At 38.1% G+C, this 21480-nt stretch overlaps 1 long non-coding RNA gene across 1 annotated transcript; it reads left to right on the forward strand.

Annotated features, from left to right (window-relative positions):
• The first annotated feature begins 867 nt into the window (after positions 1 to 867).
• LOC309626869 lies at positions 868 to 10270 on the forward strand. Its single transcript, XR_014243460.1, has 2 exons — positions 868 to 1032; positions 1341 to 10270. It is a non-coding gene; the product is annotated as an uncharacterized lncRNA (long non-coding RNA).
• The last annotated feature ends 11210 nt before the right edge of the window (positions 10271 to 21480 follow it).

Consider the following 21480-nt stretch of genomic DNA (forward strand, 5'->3'; position numbering starts at 1 on the left):
AGAAATAAATGATGATAAATAGATAAAATACATAGGAAATGGGAATTGTTTTACAATTTAATTACACTGTCACATAAAATTATCACACAAATACACCAACCTGACAGCAGAAATACATTAAAATTCTATTATCTAATGCAGAGAACAGTTTTTGTTGGCTGTTATTTCACTTGCACATTTAAAATACTTTTATTTTTTTCCACCAACATGAAATGTCAAATGATCTCAAAAGCAAAAAGGGTACGTTGGGAACAAAAACTGTCTAAAAGAAATGTTCTGCTTTGTCCAATACTGTGAAGATTGATACATAGTCTAAGAAAAGGGCAACAAAAGCACCCCGTCCCTCATGATTGGTATATGGAAGCAATGTAAACTCAGAAACTGACAATAGAAAATGAAGTTACTCGACTTGTTAGACTTGTGCAGAACTCACAGGATGTGCAAAAAACTTAGTAGCTGTACATCTTAAATAGCATAACATTTCATTTTGGAATAAATAAATATACACGGCAAAAGATTCATTGGTCTTATAAAACCAACTCGGGCTTCCCTGGTGGTGCAGTGGTTGGGAGTCTGCCTGCCAATGCAGGGGATGAGGGTTCAAGCCCTGGTTCGGAAGGATCCCACATCCGCGGAGTGACTGGGCCCATGCGCCACAACTACTGAGGCTGTGCTCTTGAGCCCGCAGGCCGCAACTACCAAGCCCACGTGCCACAACTACTGAAGCCCGCACGCCAAGAGCCCGTGCTCCACAACAAGAGAAACCACCGCAATGACAAGCCTGCACACCACAACAACGAGTAGACTCCACTCACTGCAACTAGAGAAAGTCCGCACGCAGCAACGAAGACCCAACGCAGCCAAAATAATAATAATAATAATTAATTAATTAAAAAAAAAGTAAAACCAACTCAAACATTTATTTCCTAATACTTTCTAGGTATATGCTAGATGCTGGGGCATTATTTTGACTCTGTCTTTAAAAAACTAACCATCTAATAAGGGAGATGAGACATGTTCATAAGAAATAAGGCATTTGGGCTTCCCTGGTGGCGCAGTGGTTGAGAGTCTGCCTGCTAATGCAGGGGACACGGGTTCGAGCCCTGGTCCGGGAGGATCCCACATGCCGCGGAGCGGCTGGGCCCGTGAGCCACAGTTACTGAGCCTGCGCGTCTGGAGCCTGTGCTCGGCAACAAGAGAGGCCGCGATAGTGAGAGGCCCGCGCACCGCGATGAAGAGTGGCCCCCGCTTGCCACAACCAGAGAGAGCCCTCTCACAGAAACTAAGACCCAACACAGCCATAAATAAATAAATAAATTAAAAAAAAAAAAAGAAATAAGGCATTTATGTCAGTGTTGGTTATTTATTTGTTGATCTGTATATGTATTGACTTATTTTGCTCTAAGTTTCTACGCCATAAATTGCAACCAGAATATAGTGTCAAAAAACTTTCCATTAAAAATCTTCAACCTTGTCACAATTTTTGTCTCTGATATCTAATCCTAAAATTTCTGCAACACACTTAATGATATCTAATCTTGTAACATATTTAGGTTATTAGGGCAACAATAATGTTACCTAGTTTATGGAAATACAAAATTTATAAAGGAAAGTACAAAATTTAGTTTGAGAGAAGTGAACATGATAATTAAACTACTCAAAGGGAAAAAGTAATTGAAGGAATGGGTGAGAATTAAAAATAACTATGGGAGTGAAAACTTAAGGGTTTAATGCAATTAATAATATGAAGTGATTCAAAAGCATATCGTGCAATTTCTTCATGAGCGTCAAATATTTAACCATGGCCAATAAACTAACGTTTTAGATGATATTTACCATTTATGAAACAAAGCCATATTTCTCTTTCTCTTTCATTTCTCTCAATATCCATTCAAATAGAAGGCAAATGGGTGGATCTTTTATAGTCTGGGGGGTTAAATAAGACACTGCAAACAGAATACTTGGATCTTAACAAATTGGACTTCTGATTTGTTATAAAATGACTATTGGGGAAACACAAGTGATGAATGAAAAACAAGAAGACAGTTTTCATGGACTTAACTGGCCAGTCAGGGATTATCTGAAATTAATTATGCTGTTCTCTAAAGAAATCTCTGATAATTCTCTTATCACTGTATTTGAAGCATTTTTAATAGCAGAAGTTTTACGGAGTCATTTTACAGTTTTGTCTGCTGATATGCATATGTATATACAGTCATTCTATGTATATTTATTTATGTATAGGTTCTATCACATGTACATTTTCAATGGTAACATTTTTTTCTTAAGTAAAACAAGCAGAGGGAATGATGAAAATACAGTTGCAACAACATCCAAATAGTTTTAAAATTTTAAAATAATAAAATAAGAATACAAGTTTGTAATGTTATTTCCATTTTTATTGCTGTTAAAAGATTATTTTTAATAAGTCAGATTTAATGATGAGATAAATGTAAACATAATTCTTATTAGAGAGAGAGCTATATCTGATTTTTCTTAATGGCATGATATATGATAATTAAAGTGCATTTTAAATCTTAAGGGTTTCTAGGCTCATTTTGGCTCCAACTGGTGAATTCATTTATAAAAGAAAAGAAGTAGACATTGAAATAGGTAAAATACAATATTAAAAGTAATTCAGACATGACAATGGAAAATGGAGATGCTTAAAAGAAAATTTAGAGTATCAGATATTGATGAGAGTAGAATCATAAAATGTTATTCCTAGAATGGTTTTCATATTCCTATAAATTAAATAAATTGACTCACTTCTGAACATTAGGTCTTCAAAAATGATATGTATATACTGAAAATATGATCTTTTTTTATTGGCTATTGCTATAGAAAGGGTCATAAGTAATGCCAGCCATTATTAGAATTTAGAAGACATCATTTATTATACTTCAGAATGGCCTGTTAAATACAGTCATTATCTAAGAAAATATTGAACATGGGTTGTAGTTAACTTTTAACATATTGGAAATACTGTTAATATAAAATTCAAATTCCTCTATTCTCAAAGGGTACAGTATTTAACCATTGTAAAAATTTATACCCCATCTTAAATTTAAAGACACAACTCAAGAAAGATAACCAATGTAGTAAAACAGAAATGCCTACATCTCTCTGACCACATAAGATGCTATCATGCTAACACAGAACTCTTTTGCCTTCCTTTTCTAATGTCATCCCAGCATTAATGCTTTCACTAATCCTAGTACACCACTTTCTCATTTGACACACTTTCCTAAACTGTGTCATTTGGGGCCTGTTTTGTGTGATTGTGTATGAAATTGCAAGAAGAGAATAGGGAAATAGGAGAAATTCTCCTCCTCTTCCCTAAGATTAGAGGTGGTCTTATAATAGTCCACTCCCCCTGTTTACACAGAAATTACATTCAAGTCGGGTCAGATAAAAATAGAAAATTACCAGTTGTGTCTGCCTATTATGTCAGCAGAAGTATGAAATGCTGCACAGACCTTCCTAAGACTTGACCTGTCGTAGATGCCTGTGAAAGTCTATAGGCAGAGACTTCTCTAAGATGTGGAAAGTAGGGGTTAAAATTGCCCAGAGTCTTATGTTTGGAGTGGTTCTAAACTCTTTCAGGATTTAAGCAGCTGTTGCTACATGGTGCCAAAGAGAGTAGAGGATGGAGGAGGTTACCAATTGGTGCTAAAAATAGATTGAAAGTCCAGGTACACATTTGATTGATATGCTGTCCCAGCTTGGCAGGCCTTCCTTGCTTTCAGACCTCTTCCTCACCTTGAACATGACCTGTGGAAATATTTTATTTTCTTCCTTCCCCCCTTAGAATATCCATTGTTGTTTTTGTCAATTTCTCTGTGTAAAAATAATTTTACTTAATTTAATACATATATATTTCTTGCCGAGTTTGAGGGGTAGAGCTAGGAAGAGGATATTACATATGTCAATGAAAAATTAATCAGTTGATCTAAGAAAGAAGCCCTCACTCCAAATTTTTTAAATTTTGCCTTTAAAAACTCTTCCCTGAAAACCATCAGGGAGTTTGGGTCTTTTGAGCTTGAGCTGCCTGTCCTCCTTGCTTGGCCCCCACAATAAACCTTTCTCTGCTCCAAACTCTAATACTTTTGTTTGTTTGGCCTCACTGTGTGCTGGGCACATGAACTTGGGCTCAATAACAGCTGTACCATTTTTCATTCCCCCTGAAATGCTTGTCAGTTACAGTTGCTCTGTATCCTTGTCAGCACTTGACATTGTCAGCTCCTTCTGATCTGAGCCTGTCCAATAGATATGTGGTGAAATATGTTGTAATTTAATTAAACCATTTCATACCTATGACATTTGTTTCCATGGGGGAATTCAGTAAAGTTTAAACAATTTTGTCCACAAGGAGCTTGTCTTCTAGTTGAGAAGCTAATACAAACACACAAAAATCAAATGGAATAGTAGTCCAATACAATAGCATGGTTACCCAAAAACTGGGTTCACCTCTTGGTGGGTGTTGAGCCAAAAGACACAATCAAGCCAAAGATTTGGAGAAGGAAGGATTTATCACTTGCAGCAAGAAAGGAAAACACTGGGATCTTTCCCAAAGCAGTGTCTCCCTGCAAAATTGGAGAAGTTTTAAGCTAAGGGTATATGCATATTCATGAAGGGTGTCAGCAGAGTCTGACCTTTAGTTGATTGAAGTCACTGAAGGTCAGGAAAGGTCAGTCAACATCACCATCCCTTAGGTCCCAGTTGATCTGGCGGTTGAGGCGTCAGGCTAATCTTTACCATTGAAACAGAACAGGGAATCTTCACAACTGATTTATTATCTTTTCTATTGTTACTTCTCTTGCCTGATAACAGAATTTGTTCCTGAATTCTTTTGTTCCGTTGAGATCATTAATTACTGAGACATGTTCAAGGGCAAGCACTGTGGTCAGGCTTAGGTCACATAATGGCTTAGGCCAAAAATAACCTCTCTTCTGTCAAGAAAGCCACGCCTGGTTCTCTTTCTTTGGGGACCTTCTACCCTATCTTCTTACAGCAGGAAAGCCATCAAAAGAAAGTTCACTATTGATTCCAATGAATTCTTCAATTAATCATTGCTATAGTAGTTAACTATCCCTGAATGTTTTTGAGGACACCAAGTCTAAAGGACTCTTCCTTCACGATCTGTTTCTAGTTTTTTCTTTCTGGTATCATCTCATCCTAGATTACTACAGCAATTTCTAACTGTTTTGTGTCCTCGAGATTCTTTCTACTACAATCAGTCCTAATTTATCCATTGAACTAATGTACCTAAAACAGTTTTCTATTGCTGCCTAACAAATTACCACAAATTTAGTGGCTGAAAACAATACTCTTTTAAATGTTCACAGTTCTGTGGGTCAGGAGTCTGGACATAGTGTGACTGGGTTCTCTGCTTAGGGTCTCACAAAGCTAAAATCAAGTTGTTGGCTGGGCTGCATTCCCATCTGGAACTGGGGCCCTCTTCCAAGCTTATGTGGAGAGTTCAGTTCTTGTGGTTGTAGGACTCAGGTTCCCATTTCTTACTGGCTAACAACTGGGAGATGCTTTCAGTTCCTTAAGGCCATTCTCATTCTCTGATAGGTGACCCTCTTTATCTTCAAAGAGCAATCTTCCATCAAATCTTTCTCATACTTCAAGTATTTCTCTCTAAGGACTGATCAATCCCATTTAAGGGCTCATTGGATTAGGTCAGGTCCACCCAGGATAATCTACTTTCCTTAGAATCAACTATTCTATACAACATAAACTAATCATGGTTGTGATGTCCCATTCGCACTCAAGGATAGGAATTAGACTAGGGAGAGGGAATCTTGGGGCCATCTTATAATTCTATCTACCGTATACAGTAAATAGCTATTTAAACTTAGCAACATTAAAAACAAACCTAATTTCAATGCTCACTGTTTATTGCACCTTACTTCTTTCCTCTGGGTTCACCTTTCTCTTTGACAAGATTATTTATGATTTGACATTGATTATATTATTATTTGACAAGATTCTTTAGTGATTATTTTATTGAGGGTCAGTAACAGGTAAACAATTTTAGTTGCCAGAAAATGTCTTCATTTTATTCCCACTCTTAAATTACAGTTCAGACTTGTGTGGAATTCTAATTGACATTTACAGCTACTTCTCCATTGCCTTCTGGCATCTGAAGACTGAAGTTGGATATTAGTTTAATTGTACTTCCTTTGTCACTAATGTTTTCCCCTCCTCGATAGCATTTAAAAGTTTTTAACAGTGATATTTTCCAGTTCCACTAGGACAAATCTAAGTGTGTACTTATTTATTTTCCTTGTGGTTAATAGAGTACATTTTCAGTTTAAGGACTCCTGTCTCTCTCAAATTTTGCAAAATTCTTTATTTTTTACAAATATTGCTATTCCTGTATTCTTTTCATCTTTTTTCCCAGGAACTCTTAATAGAATTATATCCAAAACAATTTATTCTCCATGTACATTAACTGTTCTTTCATATTTTTATTTCTTTGTATCTAAGTACTGCATACTCAGAGAATCCCCCAGTGTTGTCTTCCAGTTCAGTAATTCTCTCTTGAACTCTTATCCAGAGTTAGTCCCTTTTACTGATTTTTTTTAAAAAGTCCAGTCAGTATAATACTCCATTTGAACACTTTCTAATTAGTTTGCTTTATTAGCCATGCATTTTATTTATTTATTTTTACCTATTCTATACTTTTAAAAAATATTTGTATTTCTTTGCAGAAACAAACTATATTTGTTAGATTTTTAAAAAATTATTTTCTTTTGTCTCAAGTAAATTTGCTTTTTGACCACAGTTTTGTTTGGCTCCCCTTCTTAGAATTAGTTTCCTTCTTATGTTTTAGAATTTAGGTTTTCAGATTCTGGGGTGGGAGGTTTTTATTTTTCTCTCTTTTTTTTTGTGCTTACCTCCTGCCGTCTAGTGATTTTACAGTTGCCTTCACAGGATCTCCGCTAGAGGCCTCAGGTGAGAACTCAGTGTAGTGGCAGCTGTTCCCAGCTCCCATCCTAGGGGATATTATTAATATACAAGGCAATATTGGATCAGGTCCAGGTAAAGAGGATGTGTCTGTGTCCTTTCACCTCTCTAGATGCTGATTTTCTCATAAATCATATTCCTGGGCCAAAGCATCCTTGAACTTGACAGAGGAGCTCCACCCCTAGTCATGGCTTCAAACAGTGAGAGGGGCTTAATTCCCCAACTCTTCATGAGTACTTTACTCTCTGTTATCCCACAGAAGCTGATCTGCTGACCTCCTCTATATGCTTCCAGACCCAGAACATGTTCCACAGCTTCAGCCCTAGACATCTGCTCAAAATTTTGAGCAGAGGACTGACATAATATCATGCACATTTTAAAGAATTATACCAGCTGCTGCATTGAGAATAGACTTTGGAGATCAGCGATGTGGCTGAGGGGAGCAAGAGTGGGGGCAGGGAGACTAGTGAGGAGGCTGTTGCAATGATCAGAGATGATGGAGGCTCAGACCAACACAAGGGAAAGCAAAGAATCAAGGATGACTGCTAGAGTTCTGCTTGGGGCAGCTGGGTGGATGCAGTGCTCTTCACTGAAATAGGGAAAAAACTAGATCTTTTCCCAAATCAGTGAGGTGGTTGTCCAAACCCAGATGATTAGGGTTTGTTGCAGGCCCCTCAACTCCAGACGTGAAGCCAAGAGTCAGAGGAAATTTTGTCTCCAACATAAAGGTCAGACATCTATTGGACCAAAGGATCAGAGATCCCAAAAGGATCAGCCCCTCTAAAATTGGGATGGGTCACCCTGATAAAGGAGCTCTTTGGTATTGACAGTTAATGGCTAAATCACCCTAGACCCAGCTTAGCTTCTGTTTCTGTATATTCACTGCCGCCTACTTGCCTGAAACAGCCTGTGTCCAGTCTGATTTTTGGGAGTGGGGCTATCTTCTTTCTCTGTGATACCTCAGGTTTAATCCTGTTACCTTGGCAGTTAGCCTTGGCATCCATACCACCAATGAGAAATCAAAAGATAATTTAGATTCATTACCAAAGTATCATTTAGGGTATGTCTCTGTGTGTAGAAAGTGAAGTCAAATGTTGAGGCATTATGAGAATTATTCAGGCAAAGACATTTCTTCCTCCCTTATATGGATATTTCATGAAAATTTTCTAGGCTTGTCATTAACTAGCTCATTACCTTAATTAACCACTTCATTATGTAAGTGTAGACACAGCCTTAAAATTATTTGTACTGTTTCTTCCTGTGTGTAAATAACTGTGAAGTAAAAATATTAATTTATGAATGTAATTGTGTAGGTGATCACTCCACATTTACTCAGAATTAGCAATTAGTGCATGCAAATCAGCTAAGACAAAAGTCTCTCTGATCCTGTTCAGAATACAGGAAGAGTTAATTTGCAAGAACGCCTGCTTCTGGCCCATCTGATTCTCAAAAGTCACGTTCTTGCTTCTGAAAATCAGAAACCGACCATATTTGTTGTGAGCTTTACGATCACTGTTAATGCCCTTGCAAACATAAGAAATAAAATGTTAACAAATCATCATCCATTACCTAATTATATTTACCTAGACAGATAAAGTTGGAGGGAAAAGAGTGGATCAAAGTTTTTTAGAAGGCGTTTCTCATTTTGCAAACAAAGATGAAATTTATAGCTTAATTATTCCTCAGTGCAAGACAGAGCCTTTTCTGTTAATCATACCCAAGTCCTGAGATTTTGCTCCCAAAGAGGTATAAAATGTGTATTGACTCCCAATTAAATCAATTCTCCCTCCAGTGTGGGTAGTAGTGCTAATGGGATTTAATGTTCCTGAGGTTTCACTGGGTCCACAGTAGGAAAAACTCTGATGTAGGTGGAATATCATTCCTTCAACAACACAAATATCAACTAACACAGAATAGTACATCTGCCTCTGACATCTTGAATTGTGGAAGTTACAAGAATTAGTCATCTTCATTAAAAATCATGCTTGTGAGGGGCTTCCCTGGTGGCGCAGTGGTTGAGAATCTGCCTGCCAATGCGGGGGACATGGGTTCGAGCCCTGGTCTGGGAAGATCCCACATGCCGTGGAGCAACTGGACCCGTGAGCCACAACTACTGAGCCTGAGCGTCTGGAGCTTGTGCTCCGCAACAAGAGAGGCCGCGACAGTGAGAGGCCGCGACAGTGAGAGGCCCGCGCACCACGATGAAGAGTGGCCCCCACTCGCCGCGACTAGAGAAAGCCCTCGCACAGAAACGAAGACCCAACACAGCCAAAAATAATAAATAAATAAATAAATAAAATTAAAAAAAAAATCACGCTTGTGGTTGAATAACAGCAGTTGAGTTGCCTCAACCATTGGACAATATTTGGACACTTATTTCTAGGTTATTTATTTACAAATATACTGTCCCTGAAATGGAGCAGGACCCTATGGGGTCTTCCCAGGACAGACACCCTCCATGTCCTCTGCCTGCCTTTTGTCTGTAGGAAAAAACTTTAGTCAAAAAATAAATTTAATCAGAGAAATGAGAAAATGCAGAAACAAAGGAAAAGCAGTCAAACAGGACAAAATAATAACAGTATAGTCATTAAGCAAAGTTGAGGACTTTTAGCTCTTTCTCGAGGGCTATAGATAATGTTCTGAGCCATATTCTCTGAGCTGTTTTGTAGATACTGAAACCCCCACCAGGTGGAAGACATTAACTACATGATGACCAAACTGTAGCCATGACATAAGCTGCCACAATTCCAAGAACTGGCCTCAAGGAAATGGGAACAAACCGACCCTGGAACTGAAGATTAATGGTAGTTAAAACAATCAGACATGATGCTGATCAGACCACTGCATGACTAATTTCAAGACGATCGTCAGAGCAGACTATGCTGTTCTACATGTAGCCGCCTTTCTCCATCTATACACCCCTGAAACTCTCCTTTAAAAGCTCTTGCCCACTGGCCGGCAGGGGGGAATTGGTCTTTGGACATGAGTCCGCTTTCTCCCCCAGTTGCCAGCCTCATAAATAAAGCAAACTTTCCTTTCTACCAACACCTGCCTCTTGAGTATTGGTTTTTGAGCAGTGAATAGCCGGACCTGAGTTTTGGTAACATCCCAAAGTTTTATAAGATGCATCCACAGGTCTGTGTAAACTGAGCTACATGTGCTGGCTACTGTGATCACATATATTCTTTTTTTTTTAAATATGGAACGCTTCATGAATTTGTGTGTCATCCTTGCACAGGGGCCATGCTAATCTTCTCTGTATCGTTCCAATTTTAGTATATGTGCCGCCAAAGCAAGCACATCACATATATTCTTAACTCTTCATGTACCTTGGGGAAGTCCTAACCTCAGTCCTAACTTACCTTTTATGACCTTGACATATGTGAAGTTTACAGATTAGTTGTTTTGTCAACTGTCCCTCTATTTGGTTTTGTCTGATGTCTCCTCATGATTATGCATCTTTGGCAGGAATATCACAAAGGAATGTTGTGCTCTCTTGCTGCATTTTATAAGATGGCATACTATTTGATTTCTCCACTACTGGTGACGTTAACTTTTGTCACTGGTAATGTATGGCAGGTTTTTCCCTATAAAATTACTTGTTTTTCCTTTGTAAGTAGTAAATATTTTGCATGGAGATACTCCGAGATCATATATATATCCCATTTTCCAACCAAATCTCTTCCACTAGTTTTAACATTTCTTGATGTTTCTTAACTAAATTTATTATTACTATGATAGCTACCAAATGGTGATTTTCTAAATCCATTATTTTTTCTACACTTGGTAGTTGACATTCTATTATAAAGAAGAGATTTTTCTTCATTCATTTATATCAGTGTGGATCCATGGATTTCTATTGTTTCCTATTACTATCTATTACTGCCATTAATTATTCTGACCATGAAATTGTCCCATATTTAGCCAATGGGAATCCCTGAAAGCTAGCTTCCATGTCCTAGTGACATGTCCATACTGTTCTTTGAGCACTGCCTTACTTTCTGGTACAAGATGTTCCAGGCATATTGTGTACTCCCCTGCTTTAGCCCTGGAATCAGCCATTTTTCCAAGAAGACCTGCTTTTTTTTCGTGGAGGTTCTTTTTAATGGAGAGGTCTTCTAAGACTTAGGAAGTGGTGTGCTTATTGCTACTGGAATCTTGATGCTCCCAGACACTCAGGGAAAGATACATTATGTATAATACATATACATTCACATTTACATTTGGTTTTATGTTTATGCATACTGAAAGCCATAAATTCACAATATCGCCAATTCCAGTCCAATACTGCAGAGTTAATTCTAACCTTCCCTCTTTTCATATTTGTAACTCTTTTCTGATGGTGAGAAACCTCGTTCTCTTAATCCATCGCTCAATCTGCCAACCTCTGCTGGGTCAACCTGAGCCTTATTTTATAAAAACATCTTAATATATTATTATCTTTCCAAGTCACTAAATAATTATCTACAAGGCCATTTTTAAAGGCTAAATGTTATTCCACTAAAGGTATACTTGGCCATTTAGGTTGCTTCCCAGTAATGAATATTCTTTTATCTGAGTCTTTACATAATCCATTATTATTTACTATTTCTAAAAGAGAAATTACTGGGTGAAAGGTAAACATATTTTTAAGGCTCTCAATTTACAGTGCCACGTTTTATTTTATTAAGTATTTTTTTTTTTTGGCCGCCCCATGCAGCACGTGTGATCTTAGCTCCCCGACCAGGGATGGGACCCATGCCCCCTGTGTTGGAAGCGTGGAGTCTTAACCACTGGTCCGCCAGGGAAGTCCTATAGTGCCACATTTTGAAGTTGAGTAAAACTGTGTGAAGGTGGATCCCACTTATCTGGAATTTATAATCACTCTTTCATGGGACTAAAACTGAATTCTGCAGTGGCTAAAAAAAGTGGCAATTACCTCATAAAATGAAAAATATGGAAGAAATGTTTACTCAAGGGAGTAAATGGTTCTCAAACCCCTTACAAGCATCTATTTAGTAGCTACTTCCCGAATGTCAGATTTGTTCAAGCCACTTGCTGAGCACTACAGGTTACATAAGGTTGCATTAGATGCCAATTCCTTCCTTCAGAAGTGGCAAGGAAACCATTAAATTAGTGAATTAAAAATCCTTAATTTATTCATCAAAAGAAGGCCCTCTAGGACCTCTGTTTGGCAGGACTTCATTAAGGATTAATTTTCATTATTTAAAAAAAACTTTTAAAGGGCATTTAAAAAGAGTCTATAGTTGAGACTAATTCAGAACAGAATTTTCCTTTATATCCTGTAGTACATTTTTCTTATTGGAACATCATAGAGTATATTTTTATTATCCTTATCCTTCAAACCCCCCTCATGTCCCACTTAAATCCTATGCTCTACTTGCCTATAAGGCCATGCCAAACCCCCCATACAACACAAAAACATATAAATACATAAAATTTAATTAATCTATCCAACAAAGCATGAACATTTCAGTGCTCAAAGTAAGACAGACCTAGAAAATAAACCCTAATTATACCAATGAATTACTTAGATATATACCACTCATATAGACAGACATCTCCCTAGATCTATTGGCCATTTTTATTAAAATTTTAATACTAAATGTAACATAAATCACACAAAACTATATATACATTACTTTACTATATAAACACAACCTGCTAATGGAGCTTAAAACCTTAAGCAAGGCACTGAAAATGCCTAGATGAGTTTATTAACTCTATAACCTTTCTATTAGTTTGCAATAAAATTACACACGCAAGTGTGTGCACCCCAGTGAGAATGCCCTCTAAATCATTAAGATTAAAAGGAGCAGGTATCAAGCACAGTAACAGAAGTAGCTCAAAATGCCTTGCTTAACCACACCCCGACAGGAAACAGCAGTGATAAAAATTAAGCCATAAACGAAAGTTTCACTAACTTATATTATCTAGGGTTGGTAAATTTCGTGCCAGCTGCCGCAGTCATACGATTGACCCAAATTAATAGGAAACCGCGGTAAAGCATGTTAAAGAGTAATAAAAAATAAAGTTAAATTCTAACTGAGCCGTAAAAAGCCACAGCTAAAATAAAAATAAACTACAAAAGTGACTTTAGTGTTTCCTGATTACATGACAACTAAGACCAACACTGGGATTAGATACCCCACTATGCTTAGCCCTAAACCCAAATAATTATAATAACAAAATTATTCACCAGAGTATTTACTAGCAGCAGCTTAAAACTTAAAGGACTTGGTGATGCTTCACACCCCTCAAGAGGAGCCTATTCTAGAATCGATAAACCCCGATAAACCTCACCAACCCTTGCTAATTCAGTCTATATACCGCCATCTTCAGCAAACCCTAAGAAGGAATAAAAGTAAGTATAAATATTATATATAAAAAGTTAGGTCAAGGGGTAACCTATGGGATGGGAAGAATATATTCTATTTCAAGAATATATTTCTCACACACGAAAGTTTCTATGACAACTAAAATACAAAGGAGGATTTAGTAGTAACTTAAGAATAGAGTGCTTGGGCTTCCCTGGCAGTCTGCCTGCCAACGCAGGGGACACGGGTTCGAGCCCTGGTCTGGGAGGATCCCACATGCCGCGGAGCGACTAGGCCCGTGAGCCACAACTACTGAGCCTGCGCGTCTGGAGCCTGTGTTCCGCAACAAGAGAGGCTGCGATAGTGAGAGGCCCGTGCACCGCGATGAAGAGTGGCCCCCGCTTGCCACAACTAGAGAAAGCCCTCGCACAGAAACGAGGACCCAACACAGCCATAAATAAATAAATAAACAAATACTTAAAAAAAAAAAAAGTAAAAGTCTATTAGTTAAAAAAAAAAAAAACATTTCCTTGTTAAAAAGACAGGGAGTTCAGAATCAAAGCCATCAGACTCAAAAAAAAAAAAAAAGAATAGAGTGCTTAGTTGAACAAGGCCATGAAGCATGCACACACTGCCCGTCACCCTCTTCAGGTATTATAACAACTTTCTATAACCTGTTAACAAACACCAACTATATGAGAGGAGACAAGTCGTAACAAGGTAAGCATACTGGAAAGTGTGCTTTGATCAATCAAAGCATAGCTTAAATAAAAGCTCCTTGTTTACACCTAGGGGATTTCATAATCTATGAATACTTTGAACAAATCTAGCTGAAAGCTCCACAAATTTTACTAACACGAGCAAATTAAATAAATCATTCACTCAGCATTTAAAGTATAGGAGATAGAAATTTAAAACCACCTTGGGCGCTATAGAGAAAGCACCATAAGGGAACGATGAAAGAAGCATTACAAGTAATAAAAAGCAAAGTTTACCCCTTTTACCTTTTGCATAGTAAACATTTAACAAAAAGAACTTATGCTAAATACCCCGAAACCAGATGAGCTACTTATGAACAGTTTGTAGAACAAACTCATCTATGTAGCAAAGTAGTGTGAAGGTTTATAAGCAGAGGTGACAAGACTAATGAGCCTGGTGACCGCTCGTTGTCCAAGAAAAGAATCTTTGTTCAATTTTAAAAATTAGCAAAAAATATTATAAACTTTAATGTATTTTTTTTTTTTTAATTTATTTTTGGCTGTGTTGGGTCTTCGTTTCTGTGCGAGGGCTTTCTCCAGTTGCAGCAAGCGAGGGCCACTCTTCATCGCGGTGCGCGGGCCTCTCACTATCGCGGCCTCTCTTGTTGTAGTTGTGGCACACGGGCCTAGTTGCTCCGCGGCATGTGGGATCTTCCCAGACCAGGACTCGAACCCGTGTCCCCTGCATTGGCAGGCAGATTCTCAACCACTGCGCCACCAGGGAAGCCCCACTTTAATGTATTTTTAAATGTTAATTTAAAAAGGTACACCATTTGGGACTTCCCTGGTGGCGCAGTGGTTAAGAATCTGCCTGGCAATCCAGGGGACACGGGTTCGAGCCCTGGTCCGGGAAGATCCCACATGCCGCAGAGCAACTAAGCCCGTGTGCCACAACTACTGAGCCTGCGCTCTAGAGCCTGTGAGCCACAACTACTGAGCCCCCATGCCACAACTACTGAGGCCCATGTGCCTGGAGCCCATGCTCCACAACAAGAGAAGTCACCACAATGAGAAGCCTGCGCACCGTAACGAAGAGTAGCCCCCGTTTGCCGCAACTAGAGAAACCCCACGTGCAGCCACGAAGAGGCAATGCAGCCAAAAATAAATAAATAAGTAAATTTATTAAAAAAAAAAAAAAGGTACACCTTTTTAGATACAACCTTATCTAGAGAGTAAAAATAAACAACACCATATTGGCTTAAAAGCAGCCACCAACTAAGAAAGCGTTCAACCTGAGCAATAACTTCACCTTAATATCAACAATAAGCAAGTCATCTCCTAGTTGGACTGGACTAATCTATTAACCAATAGAAGCAATTATGTTAGTATGAGTAACAAGAACTATTTTTCCTTGCATAAGCTTACATCAGTAACTGATATTATACTGCCAGTTAACAGCAAATAAACACAACTCAACATTAAATTATTAAGTATGCTGTTAACCCAACACAGGCATGCACCCAAGGGAAGACTAAAAAAAGGAAAAGGAACTTGGCAAACATAAACCCCACCTGTTTACCAAAAACATCACCTCTAGCATAACTAGTATTCGAGGGACTGCCTGCCCAGTGACAACTGTTAAACAGCCACTGTATCCTGACTGTGCAAAGGTAGCATAATCATTTGTTCTCTAAATAAGGACGTGTATGAATGGGCACATGAGGGTTTTACTGTCTCTTACTTCTTGGGGGGGCCTGCACTGCCCGGCATGTGGGATCCTAGTTCCCTGACCAGGGACTGAACCCCAGGCCAGGGATTGAACCCAGGTCCTCGGCAGTGAGAGTGTATACAGAGTCCTAACCACTGGACTGCCAGGGAATTCTTACTTTCAGTCAGTGAGACTGACCTTCCTGTGAAGAGGCGGGAATAATAAGATAAGACGAGAAGACCCTATGGAGCTTTAATTGATTAACCCCAGAAACCTAACTAAACCACCAAAGGATAATAACATTTTCACATGGGTTAACAATTTTGGTTGGGGTGACCTCGGAGAACAAAAAGCCTCTGAATGATTAAAGTCTAGACTTACTAGTCAAAATATACTATCACTTATTGATCCAAAAAATTGATCAACGGAACAAGTTATCCTAGGCATAACAGCGCAATCCTATTTTAGAGTTCATAGCGACAATAGGGTTTACGACCTTGGTGTTGGATCAGCACATTCTTGTGGTATAACCACTATTAAAGGTTCGTTTGTTCAATGATTAAAGTCCTACATGATCTGAGTTCAGACCGGAGCAATCCAGGTTGGTTCCTATCCATTATATATTTCTCCCAGTATGAAAGGACAGGAGAAATGAGGCCTGTTTTTAAAAAGTGCCTTAAAACCAATTAATGATATAATATTAACTTAATATATAGAAAATCTTACCCAGCAAGGTTTGTTAGAGGGGCAGAGTCTGGTATCGCATAAAACTTAAACCTTTGTAACCAGAGTTTCAAATCCTCTCCCTAACAAAATGTTTATAATTAACATCTTAATACTCATTATCCCTATTCTTTTAGCCATGTGTTTACAGAATAATTGTGAATTCTTCTGTGCTTACAGAATTGTGAATCAAAATATCAAAAACTGATTTTTCAAATTCTAGGACAGTCTAGTCACTTGGTTTTTTTAGGGAACATGAACTTGGTATAGATACTTTCTTTGGCCTAGATGCAGAAATTGGCCTACATTAAGGTACACTACACTAAAAATTCAGAGAGCAGACTCTGAAAGGGAGGTGCTGAATGATGTATTCACTGTTTTTACTGGACTGGGTACTCGCTACCCCTGGGACACTGAGATACGTGAGCAACACCCTGCCCTCGAGAAAGTGCAACACAAGAAGGTGACCAAGTTAATAAAACAAAGACCTACTCTCCTTGAATTAAGAAAATGAGAGATTATTTTTTTCATTCCCAAGTAGGCTCTCAGTCATATTGTCTGAGGAATCCAGTCTGATAAATGAGGCAGTAGGCCAGGGAGATGAGAAAAGTCCCATGTTCTACCGCAGGTCTCCCAAGGGCTGAAGTCACTGGCGAAGGGTTGGTTTCTTTAATTATATCTGCCACAACAGTAAGCATGCAGTCACTCTGAGGTTAACATTCTTCTAGTACCTTTCTTTCCCTTCCCCTCCTTCATACTTTCTAAGAGTTTCTAATGAAGAATAGCTCTTAGAGGCTCTTGTAGGCACATGACTCAGATCCATGAATCTCGCTGATTCTTGGACCAGGGATAAGAAGATCCAAGCCTTTGAAAAAGTCTCCTCATTTCTCCAATGAACAGCACTGTGTCCTGTTTCTGCTGGGTTTCATTTATCATTCCCCAAAAAAATCTCTCGCAGACCCTGTCATATTCTCTGTTTCTCATGGGCTCTAATACTGGAACCACCCTCTCATCGTCCTTTGGGAAACCTGTAGAGGACCCGTATTTCTTTGAACGTTTAAAGGCAGATTTCTAGATTTTAAAGACTTAGTGGGATGGTGGCAAACTCATTTTAATCTGAGTGCCTGTAATGTTAGATTGAGGTTCTGAGCTTCATCTGAGTTCCATGGCAAAAGGGTACTGTGTCTGATTGCTGACGTGTGACAGACTTGGCAGAGAGGGGCTGCCCTCGTGCCACGTATTTCCCATCCACGACTTAGTGACCCCTTAATGCTGCTTCCAATCTTTTCTGGACTAAAGATAATCAATAATTCAATGTAACAGCCAGTGGTTCTTTAATTCTTTTTCTGATTCCTGTGTCACTCTGACCACCGCAGGGTAGAGCTATGGTATGTTCAGTCCCCTGGAGAGCTCCTTCAACCAAACTCCCTCTTTCAAGTTCAATCTTAGGGAATCTCTCAGATTGTTCCTGAGGTCTCTTTTTCTGCAGGTGGACTTCATACAGTCAGGGCTGGGAGAGTGGGGAGGCGAGGATATCTACTTTCACATGATCTACACCAGACATTAACAGAGGAAAAATGTCCCATCACTGTCAATGGAATGAATATTCTATCAAAATGGCTCTTTCATTCTCCAGGATTGAGATTAACTTTACCTGCTGAACGTGGTAAAATTTATTTCAGTGGCCTATGACCACCATCTATCAGCATCTGACCCCAATCTATAAAAAACAATAAGCATGATCTTAAGGCACTCTTAGGGGCTGTCTAAGAGATGTATATTTGCTGACATACAACCTGACTGAAGCCAAACACCATTACCCCTGTGACTGATTGGAGGGCGGCTGTAACTGAACAGTTTTATTTCCCTCCAGCAGCTGAGCTCCCTGACCAGGCGAGCTGAGCTGACACGGCATTTCAAGTCCTGTTACCAGCTCAATGGTTCTCTTGTAAAAAAAAAAAAAAAAAAAAAAAAAAAAGCACCTCTTCATTTAGCCTCTCCATCTTGATCACTGCTGATGGGCTATCAATAATTTCAAGTTGGTTGAGCAGTTGGCTGAAGGTTAAATAAATTCTGCCGGCTGTTTGCATGATTGTACCCGAGTGGAAGGATTCCAGTTTGAAGCAGTTTTCTTGCAAGTGCTCCTCGGAAATGTTTCTAGAGTCAAAAAAGTTAAGAAATTCCATATCGAAGGCCCCCATGCACTTGAAATGGAAAGACAGGAGCCACAAGAATGCAGACATGAACGAAATGGGTTCTTCTCTATTTCAGATTTTCCTCAGAGTAATTTAGAAGCCAAAGAACGCATGGAATTAATTATTAGCAGGGAAAATTCTCAGAACCCTAAAGTCCTTTTCTGGATATTGGTATTTGTTTTTTTAAAAAGGAACCAAATTATATTTTCAAAAGTTTGGCCAATAGCAGTAAGTGGAGGAAGGTGTATCATGAACTGTAGTCTTTCTATATAAGGTTTTCAGTTGCTAAACAGTAAACTTTTAAAATACTTTATTCACTTTCAGGACATGTTTTTTTTTTTAAGTAAAATTTGGTTCTGTTCCCCCACCCCCCATATTGCAAAAATAATATGCATTGATTATGGAATATGACAAAGTACAGTTAAGCAAAAAGAAAAAATCACCATTGGAGTTAACTTCTCAACATTTTATTGCGTATCTTTCTAGCTTTTTCCATACATACTTATAATTTCTTCTTCTACTAAAATGTGATTTTACTGACTATAAAATATTGCAGCTGTTTTATATATCTGGTTTAAAAAAAGCATGTAGATGTTGTTAAGGATATATTTTTAGCTTCTGGAAATTATTTAAACTGTTTATTTGGTGAGAGTTTATGCTGTCAGAACCTCACAATAGGTTCCCCAAGAAACTCTCAACTTCTGGGGTCTTTTCTATGATACCACATTTCTTGATCTGTAATTTTCTAATTTCTGACAATAAAAGTGCATCTTGTTTGCCTAAGTCATAACTATTTGATTTTAGATAAGCTTATGCAAATTTCCAAAGAATTTTTTAAAGTTACGATATTTGGGGCATTGCTTTACAAATAATAAAACCCTTCACTTCCTTTTGAGTAGTTTAGAAAGCACTTTTAAGGACGTTTCATGTGATTCTCACACCCTGTGAGGTCTCCAGGATGATAGCACCCCCATTTTACACTTCTGTGGGCTTTGCACTGCCCCTTCTGCTTCTCACATATGAGGCTTTTCTACATAATGTGACTTACACTATTTCCTATTCTCTGGAAATTCTGGCATGGTAGAACTCAACTGTGATAAAACTTGGTCTTTCCACACTTTTCCTAGCTCTGTTAGGCACTTATCATTCCCTTACATTTGTAGTCATTGTCATGGCAAAAGATGAAGGTTAAGTTGTCTAGAGAAAGTGAAGACTACACAGTGTATTATCTTGATTCCTATGGCTTTGCTCTGCCTTGTGATTAACTTACCATGTTTTGCTGAGTGACAGGGGAAGATAATAATAAAGTGGAAATGGACATGAGTTTTAGTGATTTAGAGAGCTGCTACTCAACGTGTGCTCTGTAGGCCAACAGTATTGGCATCATTTGGGAGCCTGTAAGAAATGCAACAATATCAGGAACCATCCAGACCTACTGACTCAGAATCTTCACTTTAACAAGAGTCTCTGGTTATTTGCATATACATTAACGTTTGAGAGGTGTCTTTCTATAAGAATAGATTTCACAGGAAGAGTTAAAATGCTGAAGCTTAGTCATTTGTCACTGAGCATTTAAGGGATATAATCTGACACAAAGACATTGAAGTTATTTTGATTTCTTTTAAAACAATCATCTCAAGGTATGGTACTGGCTTTTAAATTGTAAAAAGTGGTTTCTGGACGAATGGATAAAGAAGAGATGGTACACACACACACACACACACACACACACACACACACACAATGGAATATTACTCAGCCATATAAAAGAATGAAATAATGCCATTTGCAGCAACATGGGTGGACCTAGAGATTATCATACTAAGTGAAGTAAGCCAGACAAAGACAAATATCGTATGATATCGCTTATATGTGGAATCTAAAAAAAAAAATGGTACAAATGAACTTATTTACAAAACAGAAACAGACCCATAGACGTAGAAAACAAACTTATAGTTACCAAAGGGGAAAGGGGTAGGGGAGGGATAAATTAGGAGGTTGGGATTAACATATAACTACTACTATATATAAAATAGATAACCAACAAGGACCTACTGTATAGCACAGGGAACTATACTCAATATTTTGTAATAACCCATAAGGGAAAAAAATCTGTAAAAGAATATGTACACACACACACATATATATGTGTGTATATATATATGTGTGTAACTGAATCACTGTGCTGCACACCTGAAACTAATACATTTTAAATCAACTATACTTCAATTAAAAAAAAACAAAATGAAACAAACAAAAAAACAAGTCAAAATGATAATGTTTTGGAGATATCAGGTAAAATAAAATGATCAAAAAAAAAAGTAGCTGTGGTCTGTTCCCTTAGCTTGGTCACTGATGTTGATCTCTCATGAGTTGGTTTAGGGAGCACCCTGAATGGATTTAGAAAGATGAATCAGATGACTTATCAAAGTCTCTTCCAGCTTAATACTAATAGAAAAGCAATAACAAAAAACTTCTAGATGACTTACTCTGTGCCAGGCACTGGTCTAAGCGTTTTATTTGCAGTAACTCACTTCATCCTCACAACAATCCATTATGATAGGTACCAGTACTGTCCCCATTTTCCAGAGGAGAAAACTGAGACTTGGAAGTGTTGAGTAATTTGCCCAAAACTATTCAGAGAGTAAGTAGCAGAGCTGGGAATTGAGTCCAGGCTAACTAGCTCCAAAAGAACATCCTTTAATCACTCACTCTTCATATGACTATATAAAAACACAACACTTTCACATCTTATGTGAATTTGAAATATACTAATTTGAAATCCTATAGTATAAAAATATAAGTTGACTCTCTCCTCTGTACAAAATTTTAAACAATGTACGTAATGTCAAATGAAAAAA

Source organism: Balaenoptera borealis (assembly GCF_965194805.1).
Source record: "Balaenoptera borealis genome assembly, chromosome: 3".
Taxonomy (NCBI): Eukaryota; Metazoa; Chordata; class Mammalia; order Artiodactyla; family Balaenopteridae; genus Balaenoptera; species Balaenoptera borealis.